This window comes from Ursus maritimus, unplaced genomic scaffold (assembly GCF_017311325.1).
Source record: "Ursus maritimus isolate PB19 unplaced genomic scaffold, ASM1731132v1 scaffold_26, whole genome shotgun sequence".
In the NCBI taxonomy this organism is placed as follows: Eukaryota; Metazoa; Chordata; class Mammalia; order Carnivora; family Ursidae; genus Ursus; species Ursus maritimus.
The window spans coordinates 8,031,509-8,048,760 of NW_024425119.1; positions in this window are offsets into that span (position 1 = coordinate 8,031,509).

Below are 17,252 nucleotides of genomic sequence, written 5' to 3' on the forward strand. Positions count from 1 at the left end.
TTTCTTTCTTTCTTTCTTTCTTTCTTTCTTTCTTTCTTTCTTTCTTCTTCTTCCTTTTTTTAAAGGATTTTATTATTTGTTTATTTGATAGAGAGAGAGAGAGAGAGAGCGCGAGTGCACAAGCAGGGGGAGGGGCAGAAGGAGAAGGAGAAGCAGACTTCCCTCTGAGCAGGGAGCCAAATGTGGGGCTCCATCCGAGGACCCTGGGATCATGACCTGAGCCAAAGGCAGACACTTAATTGAGTCCCCAGGTGCCACTCCGTTTCTTTATCCAATATTTATTAAGCTCTTACCATGCACCTTTACTTGGCCCTAAAGAGACATTGAAGAATAAGACACAGTCCCTGCTTTCAGGAAGTTTCCGATGTGGAGACAGTAAGCACATTTGTACAGATTAAGTAGACACAGCAGTGATTTCTGGCTGGAAGGATCAGAAAATGCTTCACAGAGATGATAGCTCAGAACATTTATAAATTCAGGAAAGACCTAAATGTGAGACCTGAAACCATAAAAATCCTTGAAGAGAGCACAGGCAGTAATCTCTCTGACATCAGCCATAGCAATATTTTTCTACATATGTCTCCTGAGTCAAGGGAAATAAAAGCAAAAACAAACTGTTGCGACTATATCAAAGCACAAAGTTTCTGCACAGCAAAAGAAACAATCAACAAAAATGAAAGGCAACATACTGAAGGGGAGAAGATATTTGTAAATGACGTATCAGATAAAGGATTAGTATCCAAAATATGTAAAGAACTGTTACAACTCAATAACCTGAAAACAAATAATCCAATTAAAAACGGGCAGGAGACATGAACAGAAATTTCTCCAAAGAAGATATAAAGATGGCCGGCAGACATTGAAAAGATGCTCAATATGACTCGTCATCAGGGAAATGCAAATCACGACTACAGTGAGAGGGGCACGTGGCTGGCTCAGTGGGTAGGTACATCACGCGACTCTTGATGTGGAGGTTGTGAGTTCAAGACCCACGTTCGGTATAGAGCTTACTTAAAGGAAAAAAAGAAAAAAAGAAAGAAAAAAGAAAGAAGAAAAAAAGAAAAAAGAAAAGAAAAAAGAAAAAAAAAGAAGAAAAAAAACCCCAACAAAACAAAAGCTACAGTGAGATATCACCTCCCACCTGTCAGAATGGCAAATATCGAAAACACAAGAAACAAGAAGTGTTGGTGAGGATGTGGAGAAAAAGGAGCCCTCATGCACTGTTGGTGGAAATGCAGACTGGTGCAGCCACTCTGGAAAACAGGATGGAGGTTCCTCAAAAAATTATAAATAGAACTAGCCTATGATCCAGGAATCACAGTACTGGGTATTTACCCAAAAAATACAAAAACAGTAATTCAAAGGGATGCATGCACCCCTATGTTGATAGCAGCGTTATTTACAATAGTCCAATTATGGAAGCGGCTCAAGTGTCCACAGATAGAAGAATGGATAAAGAAGGTGTGGCATGTATACACAGTGGAATATTACTCAGCCATAAAAACAATGAAATCTTGCCATTTGCAACAACTAGAGAATATATTGCTGTGTGAAATGCGTCAGTCAGAAAACTCCAGGCGAATAACATATGCTCTCACTCATATGCGGAATTTCAGGAACAAAACAAGTGAGCCAAGGAGGAAAAAAAGAGAGAGACAAACCAAGAAACAGACTCTTAACCACAGAGAACACACTGCTGGTTATCAGAGGGGAGGTGTGTGCTCTGGGGAAGTAGGGGGTGGGGATCAAAGAGTACACCTATCATGATGAAAAAAAATAAGATAAAAAAAACTTGGGAAGATTTGGGAATTACCTCTCTTTAGTGGACTAGAGAACGTCCTCTAGAGCTCAAATAAGCACAAATGTAGTGTTTTCTATTTTTGTAACTGATTTTATCTTGCTCACAGGCAAGGGGTGTTTGTGTGGATTACAAATTTCCATAAAGTTAACTCTCTTATTTAAAATGTGTTGTTTAAGTTTGCTCGGGTTCAGTGCAATAAATTGTCAATTCTAGATTGAGACTCTGGGTTGGAGTTTCTTTTTTTCAGGGATGAATTTCCTCTCTTTCTCCTTCCAAAGGTGGTGTCTGGACCAGGGGGCTTCTTATTACCCTAATGGCAGTGGAGAAAGCGTCCTCGTTCTCCACTTAGTCTCTGCTTGTCTTGATTTAATAGGTTGATCTGATCTGGTTTCTGGGCATCATGCGCTGGATTTGTGGAGACGTGAATGAGGCCTCTTCAGTGCGAAGCTCTTTGCTAGGCGTTGCTAGCCATAGACTGCAACAGGCTGCACAAGCATGGGCTGGCCCTGAGCACACTCATGCCTCTGGTCCCTTGAAACGAAATGGGCTTTGCTAAAGGAGCCTTTCCTAACCCTGGCACCATCCATATGGAGAACACAGATTGGTGAGGTGGATCTCCAATGCTTGGGTAAAAAAAGTTAATTAATAATTTTTTTTAATGTTGCATAGATCTTTTTTAATTCATAAGGGATATTTTATTTTATTTTTTCATAAGGAATATTTTATATCTTAGTGGGAATATTTTGCATCTTGGTCACTCTATTTCTGATAGCTTTTGACGAACTCTCCCTCATGTAAGAATGTTTAATATTAACTTTCTAGAAAAGATACTACTTAACCTCTTAAGCCATTTTCTCATGGGCCAACTGGGAATGATAACACAATACTGTTGTAACATGTTGCATTGTTTTACAATCCATAAGGCCAATCAAACCGGTATCCTAGGTAAAAAAAATTCTTTCTGCTCCTTACCTCTATATTTTGTATTCAACATAGAAGATGCTGAATTAATATTTTTTATAACCAAATTTTCTTCCTGTTACAGTCGTGTGTGGTTTTAATTGGAAATGTGTCAAATGATAAATAGGTAACATCCTGCCGACTTAGCCCTATCTGATTGAAACTAGAGTAAGAGGCTTCATGGTCTTCACCTGTCAATGTGCTGCCGTTTGTCTTCTGTATCTTGGGGGTACAGAGAGGAACCCGTAGCATCTGTTTTTTGCAACTGGCGGTCTCATCACTGCTGTGCGAATGGGGATGCATTGGTTTCTGGAACTTGGAATTGACTGTATTCATTGCAGAAGCATTGTGTTGTTTTGAACCCTTGCTCATACCATTTAATGGTATTGTATGAAATATATTAATAGAATAGCCTTTACGGCTACTGGATGATCATTCTCTCAAGTGATGTAATTTGCATTGTGATGTGAAGCTCTCATGACATTGAGGTGAATGATATTCTTGAAACAGTTCTTTTTAGTTGAGATGGTTTGTATAAAACACCTTCCTGAGTGCCACTGAAATAGGTATAATTTGGGATTGTTTAATAACCAGGCATTGAGGAGATAGAGGTGAATTAGATGCAGAGCTAACACCCAGAACATTGGAAGATAGGAGATAAAATGAATAGGTAAATAAAGAGTTAATGAAAAAGTTGTAGATGCAGGGCTCCTGGGTGGCTCAGTCAGTCTGCTTTCTGCTCAGGTCATGATCCCGGGATGCTGGGATCGAGCCCTGCACTGGGCTCCCCGCTCAGCGGGGAGGCTGTTTCTCCCTCTCCCTCTGCCCCGCACTTGTACTTGCTCTCTCTCTCTCTCAAATAACTAAATAAAATCTTTTTAAAAAAAGAGAAAGGGTTGTAGATACTAAGATACAATTTCATGATCAGTAGAATGGGAGCACAGAAGAGAGGGGTGAACTGCAGAGCCGCACGAATGGGGGCACCACCAGTTCTCAGTATGCCATCGAGCCACCAATGCATGTGGTTCCATGATGGATTTTTGACAGGCTGGGGGTAAAAGAATTTAATTGCACATTCTAAAGTTCTGTGATTCCTGGGGAGGGGGGGATGCCCTGATACTACTTCTCCACTACTCCCATGTACTACTGATGAGGGAATGGAAGCAAGCTGAAGACAAAGCAGAAGCTGACACCCTACAGTCCCCCCTCCCCCACTGCCATGTATGCAACACTCCTCAGCACTCCTGGCTGCCCTAAAACTAAGGAAAGGACCTGCAACTCATTGATAAGGACACAGTGATAGTGTGGACAGCCTTGGCTTGATGGTGGTGGGGCCTCCAATATCCTGCAAGTCTTCTTTGACATATGAAGATATCTGCAGCTCATTGATAAGGACACAGTGATGGTGGACAGCCTTGGCTTGACCATGGCAGGGCCTCCAGTGTCCTGCAAGTCTTCTTTGACATATGAAAGTGCTTTCTCAGCCTCCCTTTTTCCTCACCTCCCCCAACCCCATGGTATATAATCAGCCACCTCTCACAACCTGGGGCAGCAGCTCTTTCTGCCCACGGGTCCTGTCCCCGTGCTTTAATAAACCACCAATTTTGCACCAAAGACGTCTCAAGAATTCTTTCTTGGTCATCAGCCCTGGACTCCACCCCACTGAACCTCACCTATATTCCACAACCTCATCATATGGTGCCCAAATGTGGGGCTTTGAGTCTTCACATCCGGACTTTGAGCTCTGGTGCAAACTTGGTATTTTCTCTACTCTTCCTTTACTCTCACTTCAGGGGCTCTTCAAGGAGTACGGTCTTATTGGAACACTTTCACGTCAACTGCTCAGGCTGTAATCCTCTAGCTCATGGCTACTCTATGGGGAGGAGAAAGCTTGCCTTTTGGCTGGAAGTTAGTACCCTGGCCAGGATGGTAGTAAGACCCAGAAACCTGATGCCCTCTCTTTATTGCTGTCCTTATACAAAGTCATCTGTCTTGGGCACGGGACAGCCACCTAAGTGACTAGCACGGCTGCCAATCTTAAGACTCCCGTGTGAGGTTTCCTCCTGATTGATCTAATGTGATCCCCTCCTCATCCCTGGTCTAGCCGCTTCTGGCTGCGGGACCTCCACTCGGAGCTGGCCGAAACCAGTACCCAATTGAACTAAAACCCAACCAGGGACCGTTTCCTAGGGAAGTTGGCTGTAAGGACCACCTGTGTTGGAATGTCACTTAGACCATGATGGATTTCTATCTTTACTGTTTTCCATCAATGTACTCTACTAATTACTTAGGCTACAAAATTTGGTAATTCTCCCTTGTTAAACTTTTCTAGTTTTCCCCATGGGTTAAAAACAGCTGGTTCTTCAAGGCAAGGTAAAATACTTTCAAGGCAAGACAAAATAAGGCATGACCTTAACGGCACGGCCTTCAAGGCATGGTAGTTTCAATCCATTCACCAGGCACCCATCAGCAGCCTAGGATGCGATGGGGTAGGGGAGGGACGCCCTCCTACGGGCCTTTTATGGAAGCAATGCCTTCACTGGAAGGCAGGATTGTGATCAATAGCAATGTCTTGTTTGAGGGACGCCTCCAGTCGCTTTTGATACAAGGGAACCTCTGACATATCCTGCGTGGGATGCCACCCAGTAGTCGGGATTTGGCAATGGACCTTCTTTACTTTTCTGAGTGTGGCCTCTGTACGCTGCTTCTTCGGGTCCCAAAGGATTCTCCCTTGGGATGCCTTTTAACCCATTGGAAACAATTTGGACTGCAAAATTTAGGAAAGGACTGAGCTCCTGTGACACTGCATGGCTTCAGTGGGAGCTATTGGTTAGCTCTCTTCTGTAAGGAACAGAGCAAATGGACCTAGGGTACCTTCATTGCTCGTACCTAGGCCTTCACTGCTCTACACAAGGACCCCGACCTAAGGGCCTCTTGCAGAACGTGTTTGCCTGAATGGGTCAGCTAGTAAACTCTCTCCTGACATATTGGATGATAATTATCTAAGTAGGCCTCCTCCGAGTAAGCCCAGGTTGCTGGAGGAAACACAGGCCATCCCCAAAGGGGACTCTTGACTCTCTTCTCTCACTGTTTCTTCTAACAGATGTGGGGGCATCTCCCTCACTCATTTCCTGGGTTGATGACTATAACTGGAGCCAACTGTGGTTAGTCTATCTTGGGATGGGGACTTTAAGGAATATTCCCAAACAACTGCTGAAACTCCCTTTGTTTCGGGGAAATTCCCTGTCTTCTCTGGCCTGACATGGACTACCTGTTCCCCCTTGTTGGCAGGAAAACATGGCCTCTGCTCCTGTTGGAGCTGATGAGCTCTAACACTGGGAACCCTTTCTCTGCCTTCTGGCAGCACTCTGCCTCTACTGTCCCCCCTCCCCCTTCTTCCTGCACCACCTGGGGTGCGGCCTGCATAACTGGCTTCTGTACCATCCTGGGTGCCTCTGGCACCATGGCTCCTCCTCCTCCCCTCACCATCAAGGAGTGAAGAAGAGCACCCCCTGGACCTAATGTTACCCACTCCAGATTTCCCCACCAGTGTCTCAGGCAAAAACTGAAACTGGGGTGGGCCCAGGTGGAACATAATTCAGTGTTTAAACTAAGTCAAGTTTGTTGGTTTAATTAAGATAGACCTGTCTTTAAAGTTATCAGCACTAAATGTAAAACTTATTCTATCGAGGTTTACTAAAGGTCAGACAAACTTGTGTTACCTCTGTTGTGAGTTGTTAGTAAAAAGAGGACTAAAATAATGGTTAACTGTCTCAAAGTTTTCATTGGGTAATTGTTAAAATAGCTTTCAAAGTCTTTGGTAGCTTGAATCTTTAAAGTTTCCTTGGATGAATTCGTTGGACATCTAGGTCTTTTCCAAATAGCGTCAAGTACTAAGTCATTGATTCCTGGATGTAGGTTTGTGCTTTTGACTTCTTATTGCAAAGAAACTAAAGATATTTAAATCTGTTGGTAGACATGTTTTGTGCTTAATTGATTCATAAATTTACCATCTAAACATTTTGGTGTAACAGTTTACAGTTGGTTACTACTTAATTCTCACTGGAGACTAAGGTTTCTAAGAAAACTCTACTAAATGTAATGAAGGCTGATGGAAATTAGGGAAGCAACTCTATATGTAGAAAAGTAGGAGAATATGGAATGCATTTTTTGTTGAAGGTAATATTGTCCTAAATAAGATGGTTGTTTGGTAAGATAGCATAGGATAAAATCTGAATGCAAAGAAAGCTGTAGAAGGAAAATCCTTGGAAAGGAACTTTAGGTGGGGTCAGGACTGACTAAGTGTGAAATGAATTTTTAAAGTACAGTGGTATAATAAGATATGTGTCTGCTTTCTCTCTGTTCAAAAGACAAAGGTTTCTTGAATTGTTCATTTGCTCTGGATAGGAAAATGTAAACAGTTTTCTTTTTGCCCAGAAACCAAAGTTTCTATGTTTTGTCATTAACAGGTCTTCCATCACTTAGTTAAAACTTCTCAATATTAAAGGAGCTAAGTTGTGCTATAAGTTTAAGGTTTTAACAAACTTTACCAACATTTAAATTGTAAATGAAGCCTCTTTAACTCAATAGGCCTTTTTCTATGCTCAGTTACTCTGGAAGCACTGTTAAACAAATGATAAGCCTTAGGTTACATTTGTACAAATGTATATTTTGTATACTATTTCTAGAGATAATCTACAATTCCTAAAGTTTTAATATAAGGTCATCGTCACTCTATTCTGGCTATTGGAGTGTTATGTGTCACAGAAATAACCTGACCTCCTTGCCAGCTATGTTGTAAACTCATCAGACTCTAACCATGTCCATTCTGTGTTTTTGTCATTTATAATTGTTCTTATTGTCTTGCAAAATGAGTTTCATCTTCAAGGAAGTTCATATGAAGGACTTTTAGGATGGATACAGGTATTCAATATCTTTATAGAATCCTAAAACTGAAACGGGTAGGAATTTCCAGAACTAACTAAAGCTGCATTCAAACTAAACAAGAATTAGTAACATGGGACTAAATAAACCGAAAGATTATAGTGTTGTGACTCTTGTTTAAAACATTACTGGTTCTCTAATGTTTACTCTTCCAGATAGAGGAAACTTTCTCTTAAGACATCAGCGATATACAGAAATAATAATAAAGCAAATTAAAGCATTTAACTCTTCTCTCTACCTGAACCCTCTGAAATTAAAAAGGTCTCAGTAAGTATTCTTTCTTCCATGACAATCATAATCATTTGCATAAGTTCAATAAGTATTGTTCTCCTTGTAACAGGACACCATTGGAAACATTGGTTATTTTACCAAGGCTTTGACTGGAATGTCATATTTGAGAGACATACGTAGACTCAGATATAACCAAATGGCTTTAAGGAACTATGGTTGATTTTATGAAACCTGGAGCCATAAAGCCCCCTGGAAATGGCCTGATACCTTGCTTACAGAGTTCCCAGCAGCCTTACCAGGTGAGTAAAGAATGTCACTTCCTGGCAGGTGCAGGAACCTCAGGCTACTTTGGGGACCTCGTGGAGAGGAATCTGCCCAAATCTACAAGTATCACAGACATGTCCTATGTCAAGTACTTGGCTTGGCTTCTGGCCTGGAAAGGCTACTAGAAGTTCAACCTGGAGATTCCTTATAAAAGTTCCAGCAAAGCAGATTCTAAAAGTTCTATATGATCAGTCACTATTCTTGCTGAGCTTATGTAAATAATTATGCCAAGCTTGTTAAAATTGGACTTGTTTTGCAAATAAATTAGTCCTGATTTGGCTATCTCTGGAAATGAGGGTTATTTTAGAGAGAAAAACTATGTTTAACTAACACACCTTTGTGGATGTTAAATTCTAGATCTGATTGTCCTTAAATGTTTGCTTAAGTTTGACAACTTGAGGTAAACTTAAGAGAAATTGCTTTTTCTATTTCTATACAATAGCTCATGTATAGATAATCTTCATGCTTTTTATTCTGTGGGGCTAATAACAGGACCCCATGGGCATATGTTTAATTATTTGAACAACCGGGAAATGGGATAGATTCCCCAACGATTGTATAAATATCACCTTGACCAATTCTTTGTGGATGGGATTGATGAGGTTGTGGAATATAGGTGAGGTTCAGTGGGGTGGAGTCCGGAGCCGACGACCAAGAAAGAATTCTTGAGGCGTCTTTGGTGCAAAATTGGTGGTTTAGTAAAGCACGGGGACAGGATCTGTGGGCAGGAAGAGCTGCTGCCCCAGGTTGTGAGAGGTGGCTGATTATATACCATGGGGTTGGGGGAGGTGAGGAAAAAGGGAGGCTGAGAAAACACTTTCATATGTCAAAGAAGACTTGCAGGACCCTGGAGGCCCCACCATTGTCAAGCCAAGGCTGTCCACACTATCACTGTGTCCTTATCAATGAGCTGCAGGTCCTTTCCTTAGTTTTAGGGCAGTTTTGGTGCCAAGGAATGCTGCATACATGATGTGGGGGGGCAGTTGCAGGGTGTCAGCTTCTGCTTTGTCTTCAGCCAGCCTTCTGTTCCCTCATAAGGATGATGAAATCACTCCCTAAGAGCCAGAGCATACCCCACTTCATAGGCTTGTGGAGATAATGGATGACCCCACTTTCCTTGTGATTGGACTGGAAAAACATTACCAACTCAGCCAACCTTCCAAAATTTAAAACCATGGTGGACATGTTCTGTATCTCATTGGTATGACCACCTAGCATCTATCTTTGTTACCTCTTTGAAACTGGAAAATGTTGTTTGGCACATGGAAACTCTTAAGTACACGGTCAAAGCCCTAAACGACACTCAGGATAACATTTATCTATTAAATTCTGAAGTAATACAAATACATGAAGCAGTTTTACAAAGCGGAATGGCATTAAATTCCACAAGGTGAAACTTGTGCTAACATAAAAGCAATGGTATGTATACAGTCCAAATTACCGCCAAAATATTTCTGGGTTTCTACCCGACAAATCGATACTCAAATTGGTGCTTTAAATGATCTCTTTCCTTTAGTGATTGTTTTAAACTCCTGGACTGGAGGAAAATTGTCAAAGGTCAACTATCAAAGATCTTTTATTGAGATCTCTCTTTCTTTTTCAATGTTAACCTTATTTTGTCATTTCTGGTGTCTCCCTTCCTGGTGCCAAGACTCCTTCACTGCCCTAACTTCCAGCTAACAGATGATCCCTTCTACTCAAGGAGGTTCATCTACGTTATCCTGTGATTCAGCTGCCTCCCCTTTTGTAACTCCCCTATACATTCCTCACTGACCAATATTGACCCATAGGTAGGGACATCTCTACGCCCCTATCCAGCAGGAAGAAGTTACAGAAGATGAGACCTTCCACCTTCAACAACCTTAAAGATTTAAGGGTCAAAATTGTTCAGGGCGGAAATGATGAGGGAACGGAAGGCAAGCTAAAGACAAAGCAGAAGCTGACACCCTGCAACTCCCCCTCTCCCATGTATGCAACATTCCTCAGCACTCCTGGCTGCCCTAAAACTAAATTCACTGAAGAATGAATTGGCTTTGTTAGATGATTCATGAATTGGGCAGCGTCCCACCTAGCAAGAAGAGAGGAGCTCTGAGGAGTTGTACAAAATAGAGGGTTTTCATAGGAAGGAGGGTGGGGTAAGAAAGTTACTAGCAAAAGGAGAGGGTTGCTCCAGGCAAGGTAGCTTTCCCATAGGGGGCCGAGCAGGGGGCTTTATGCAGATTTTCACATCTTCCTTTCAGGGCTGGAGAGGGTGTGCAATCACAATGGCAGACTCATTGGCTCTGATCAGAAAAGTCCTGACTGATCGGTTAAGACTGCATTTCCGGGGGGAGGTTGAGACTGCAATTAGAGTAGCTGTTAAGCCCCAGTTTGGGGACTTGGCCTAAGGGATGCCATTTTGGGTGTGTGGTTGTTTCTTTTCTTTTCTTTTCTTTTCTTTTCTTTTCTTTTCTTTTCTTTCTTTCTTTCTTTCTTCTTTCTTCTTTCTTCTTTTCTTTTTTTAAGATTTTATTTGTTTGAGAAGAGAGAGCAGAGCGAGAGTGAGCGAGCAAGAGAGCTGGGGGGAGAGGGAGGGGGAGAAGCAGACTCCCTGCTGAGCAGGGAGCCTGACTCCTGGCTTGATCCCAGAACCCTGGGATCTTCACCTGAGCAGAAGGCAGATGCTTAACCAACTGAACCACCCAGCACCCCGCTGTGGTTTTCTTTCCTCTTTTTTTTTTTTTTTTTAAGACTTTATTTATTGCATGGAGCCCTGGGTGTTATACGCAAATAATGAATCATGGAACACTAAATCAAAAACTAAGGATGTACTGTATGGTGACTAACATTACATAATAAAAAATTTTTATTAAAAAAAAAGACTTTATTTATTTATTTGACAAAGAGAGAGAAAGAGAAGCCAGAGAGAGAGGGAACACAAGTAGGGGGAGTGGGAGAGGAAGAAGCAGGCTCCCAGCAGGGCAGGGAGTCTGATGTGGGGCTCGATCTCAGGACTCTGGGATCACTCCCTAAGCTGAAGGCAGACGCTTAACGACTGAGCCACCCAGGCACCCCTGTGGTTTTCTTTTAAACAAAGGTCACACAGAGCATGTGGCAGAGCAGTGAGTGAAGGTCTGCTGGTCTGGTTCTGGAGTCTGTTCCCTTGACCACTGCGTTGTACTCTGCCAGGTTCATTGTGGGACGCAGCTGGATTGGTAGCCTCTCAAATTTTCCTCCCCTTCATCCTTGATGAGACTGTACACTGATATTTCCTCATGTGTCAAAGATCTTATCAGAGGACAAGTAGGCTCATGTCGACCTGTACCCTAAGCTCTGGAGTACAGCGTGCTACGTGGAGACGGCCCGCCAGCCCTGAGTTGAGCTCCTCCTTTCCAGTCTGTCATTCCCTGGAACAGGGTCTGGAGCCCAGAATGGTGCCTTCTCTATGAGATCTCAGTGCTGAGGGAAGTGAGACCCTATGAAACTGGTTACACTAAATGCATGCCTATGCCATCCTGTGGGAAGGGATGTTGGACTCCAGCAAGTATATCCTGTGTTTCAGGTGTCTGGGTGAATGGTTTCTGGTGAGGATGTAAAGTCTCCAAATGGGGAAGGGATGGCAAATCCTGGCACCAGACGGAGGACAGCTTTGACTCTGAGTAAGAGTCATCCTAGCTGTGGCACCTGAGTGACAGTCATCATTGCCTCATCCTAGCTATGGCACCTGAGATCAAACCCCATTTCAGAGATTTATAATCAGTTATTATCATGACGGTGTTAAGATGACAGGCATAGGAGAACACAGGGCTTACGTATAGCCATGGGAGTTAGGAGTGGCAGAAAGAGATGATAAGTTAGTGATGCTTGGGAAATTAATAAGTAACTATTAGAATATTTAGGGGAGAAGTGCATGTGTTCAATTGTTTTCTTCTCCCTTTAATTTACCTAAGTCTCAAGGACAAAGAATGGGCATGGCAGGGACAGAGAACCTATATTTGCTGACCTGGATGAGATGGGTCCTTCTAGTGGAGAATGTGACAAGGCTGTGGACTGACTCACAGCTGCCCTCAGTGTTTGTCCCACTGAGAACTTCCTGTGCAGGATGGGGAGGAGGAGGAAGCTGTCTCTGAGCTGGGGGCTAGGGGACTCTGGGGCTGGGGATGTTACAAAATGCTTCCTTCCATATCTGTGTGCTTAAATGTTGAGGGCCAGGGCGCGAGGGCCGCAGGGTGGGTTTGTGTGTACTGCCAGGGTGCATTGTGGGAACCCTGAGCTTGAGGGGTTGTGAAGAATGGGAGGGTAGTGTGTGTTACCAGAGTTGAATTTTGAGGTGGGAGACTGTATCTTGCATTTCCTAACTGCCCTTCTCACTCTATACCTACCCTAGGGCTACTCTCTTGGGGAACATCTGGGAACATGTCTGATCAATGGGAACCAGAGTAAGGCAGCAATGGCTAAATTGGGCACATGCCCCATCTGCTTTTGGCTTTCTCCTCAACCCATCTGGGCTTTCATTCTTGCCCTCACCTTTCCTCTTGGCCTTAGGTCTAAGGAGGCAGGGGGTCACTGGTGCTTTCAGGCAGCATCTGCCTCCTTCTCTTTTCTGTTTCACATGCTTCTCCTTTGACCCTTACCCTTTGCAGCCACCCCCAGCAAAGGACTGTCTCTTTTCCCTTTCTGTCTGCAGTGGTTCTCTTAAATTATATTTTGTCTTCTTTAGCTGTGGTTTATAATACAGCTGTGTTCTGAGTCCTACCAAACCAACCTGTTAATACACAAAAGGGAAACATTTGAAGTTTAGAAAAACACAGTCTTTCAAAACTATTTATTTTCTTTTTGGGACCTAAAAATCTTATTTTGGAGGGCAGAGTTGAAGATTGACTCCTTTCTCTATGTGCTGTAATAACAGTCTCTTTCTTACCCGAAGATCATTTGATGACTAGCTGAAAGGGAGAGTTCATGTAAAATGAAATGCAATAAAAGAAAAGGATAGCATAGTTAAAAAGCCCCTTATGTCTAGATATTGTATCCATCTGGTTATCTATCATCTGTCTATGTATGTATGTATGTATGTATGTATGTATGTATATGTATGTATCTATTTATCTCTCTTTCTATTATCATCTATTATCTATCTATCTATCTATCTATCTATCTATCTATCTATCTATGATCTATCTATCTATCTATCTATCATCTATCATCTATCTCTCATCATCTATCTATCACCGTTACCAGCATCATCAATCATACCATATATCTAATCCATTTCTTTACTTTAGTTTCTATGTTTCTATCTTCATTAATTTCTTTCAGAGTTCAAACAATGGAACTTTGAGATCTTAGTTGATAGACCATTCTAGGACATTTGAATATGAAATAGATATTGTGATCTTTTTGAAAAACAAGTAATTACTTTGGACTTGGCTCCCTGTTTCCAGGAACTTGTCATTCCCAGCTCTGCCATCTTGTGGCGATCCTGAAACCGGCCCACTTGCAACCAGGAACCTCGGCACCCCAGTAGAAGCTGATGTTCTCACACGTTGGACAAGTACACTGATACAGGGAGTGGATTACATTTTGACTTCAACATGTCTTTGTAAAAATTAATCATTTAAGTGTTTGCAACTCAGAAGCCCAGAACCCAGCAAAGGCATGTAAAGATTGCATGTCTAGGTGAAAGGACAGTGGCTAGTGTACCTTGGGCGTTGGGGGGCGGTCACTGACAGATCTCCTGTCCCTGGGATACTTCCCATTCCAGCCACTCTTAGAAGAGATAATGACTTAGATGAGGAGTGGAATGAAGGTGATAAATTTATTTTTTGCTTTTTCCTCCTTCAGGAATGTTCGGTGATTCAGAGAAGAATGGAAGGATTTCTAGGTACTTCAACAGCAGTATGGTAAGAAACAATATTTTTGTCATTTAACTAATAGTAAATTGCTCTTCTACAAATATCATAAAAATAATAATATTCCCTTTCTGGACGTTATTACACATAAATAATCTGAGATGTGGACAAATCTATGTGAAAAGATTTTTTTTTTTAAAGATTTTATTTATTTACTTGACAGAGAGAGAGACAGCCAGCGAGAGAGGGAACACAAGCAGGGGGAGTGGGAGAGGAAGAAGCAGGCTCATAGCAGAGGAGCCTGATGTGGGGCTCGATCCCATAACGCCGGGATCACGCCCTGAGCCGAAGGCAGACGCTTAACCGCTGTGCCACCCAGGCGCCCCTATGTGAAAAGATTTTTATGATAACATTAATTAGATGAAAATGAATATGTGGAATTTTCTTTTTCATCTTCCTCCTTATCCTCATTCTTTTCTTCTTTTTCCTCGTTGATAATTACTCATACATAAATTATTACCATTAAGAGAGCTAACTGTTAATGTGTCTTTATTTTCAAGAAGATGTGTGTACTGACTGCAACTTTTCAGAAAACAATTTAAAATTTAAATCAGAATACCATTTTTATTAATTTACACTGGGAAATGCAACTTGTCAGATTGGCCGGATGTTACCAGAATATGACAAAAGCATCTTCTACCTGTAACCTTCGGGGTGGGAGAGGGGTTGGCATGAGATGATTGAAAAACCTAGTTCATGAACAGGGGAAGCTGGATATTTAGTTGGAAGGTTTAATGGCCTCAAGCTCTGCAAGCCGACAAATCTATCTTTCCAACAAAGATGGGTGGCACTTCCATTCCAACAAGACAATGTCAGATGAGTTTCAGGAGACCAGACCATCATATTGGCCAATAAGGGCATCCTCTGGCTTCAATGAGCTCTGCATAGGCATAGCCACTGTTTGTTTTTGATAGCCCTCTTATGCTTCTGGAGTAGAATGTTAAAACTGGAATTGCCACCGAGACATCAAAATGTAATAGATCTGAAATTCTGAAGCCAGACATCTAAATACAGAATTTGCAAAGGTGATATATTAGATTTGGTTCCATGGCACTTGGCCCCATTAAGCAGATTACGGATATGAAAGAGATCCTAGTGTCAAGGCAGAAAGATTTTCTGAAGAAGGATTTGGACATTTTTGGTGCCTCAGTGCTGTAGCCAGATATTTTTCCTCAGTCCAGGGCAGGCATCCTTTGCCCAAAAGGTCCTGGGGTCTCCTATCCCCTCAGAGAAACCTGAGGCCTGAAAGCTAGGTTTAGAACATGGCCTTGTGGCGAGAGCCAGACTGAGGCTTGTCCTGCTCTTCTAATTCCCACATATCCACACAGCAAGGGGCCTGGCCTGTGAGCAAGTATGTTCAGTCCAGCTTATATGTCCTTGCTCCATATAACCCGGGGCTTCTCAAATCTTGATGTGCATGAGAATAACCTGGAAAGTTTGTGACAACCAGATTCTGATTTAGTAGGTCTGGGTGTGGCCTGAGAATTTTCATTTCTAGCCAGTGAGCACGTGATGCTGATATAGCCTGTGGGTGATCCATACTTTGAGGAGTCCTGGTCTAAACTGTGCCCCTACTTCCATAGCAAACACTAGGGCTTCTCAGGGCCAGAGTTGCTTACTCGTTGTTCACTCTTAGGAGGATGTGTGGGGAAGAGGTTGATGCAGGTCTAGGAGCAGGCTGGGCTCCATTTGGGCAAGGAATTCCTGGTTCTGAGAACCCAGAGGTGGTCTAGTAGGGGATGGCAATGACTCTGTCTTGGTGAGGATATTCACTTAGCCCATGGACTCTCTTCCCAGCAGAAAGGGGCTGGCTAGGGGACCGCCAGAGTAGTGTCCTATAAAGTGCAAGATCCTCCGGACTGAGTCTAAGGGGAGTTCTGTCTAGATACGGTCTTATTACTGCACTGATCTTAAAGTGGCTTAAAGTGACCTTGGACTGTCCATTATTTAGTAGTGAGAAGTCCTGGGACCTGCCATGGGGGCAGGGAAAACTTTTCCTCTGAATTAATTTTAAGAAATGAGTAAAGTAAAAAAATATTTTCATTTCTTCATCAGTTGTGTTTGCTCAGTATTCCACTTATCTTCCATGGCTGACTAATCTTCTTTCTTAATGACATGGTCTTTACCAGGATTCATTCAACTTTTCCATTAGGTAACCATGATAATCTGATTTATAAGAAATATATATTTCTTCATTCAGATGACCAAATATATATTTTTGATATATATTTGTTTTTCATCTACAGTTTCAGGCTCATAGCTCCCACAACCCTTGGGATAAGTGATATAAAGTGATAAAGGCATATTTCATTATGTTAATGAGGCAGCTTTGGGTAAGCACTTAAGGATGGTGCTGGTTTCCAGGGGAGACAACCATTATGTTTAGAGGGTTGGAACTTTCAGTTCCATCCCCTGACATCTGGGGAGAGGAGAGGAGCTGGAGGTTGAATCAATCACCAATGGCCAATGATATAATCAATCATGACTATGTAATGACGTCTTCATAAAACCTGTTATCCTTAAAGAAACAAAATTGCCAGTTATTTTACTAGCAAAAGATGGTTTATTCAGGAATAACAGAAAATCATACTCTGGGACAAGGAACCTTTGCAAAACCATAGGCAAGCCTGCCATAGGAGAGGAATGCTCTTTTACAGAGGAAGATGTGAAGTTGCGAGGGTGTTATTAACAAAAGGTCCTTTGGAGTAAACTGGGGATTCTTAGTATAGTGGATTTTCATTGGCTGGGTTGTGACTGTCTCTCATTGGCTGGGTTGCTAGGGGAGGAGGAAGCCTTCCTTTTTCTGTTGGGGTAATAAAGTAATATCCAAGTGCAAGGTCTGTTCTTCTTATTGGGTCTGCAGTTGACTCCTAGTGGTAGGGCATGAAAGCTCCCCCTGCTGAACCTCCCAACTCCATTTTAGTGAGGTTTTCCTATATTAGTTTTACGAACCTAAAAGAACTGGGTTCAGAGAACTTCTGGGCTGGTGAACACATGGAGGTGCAAGGAGAGTGGCTTGTCCGGAGAAGGCATGGAAGCTCTGCATCCCTTCCCCCATCCCTTGCCCCATGCACCTCTTCCACCTGGCTGTTCCTGAGTTGTAT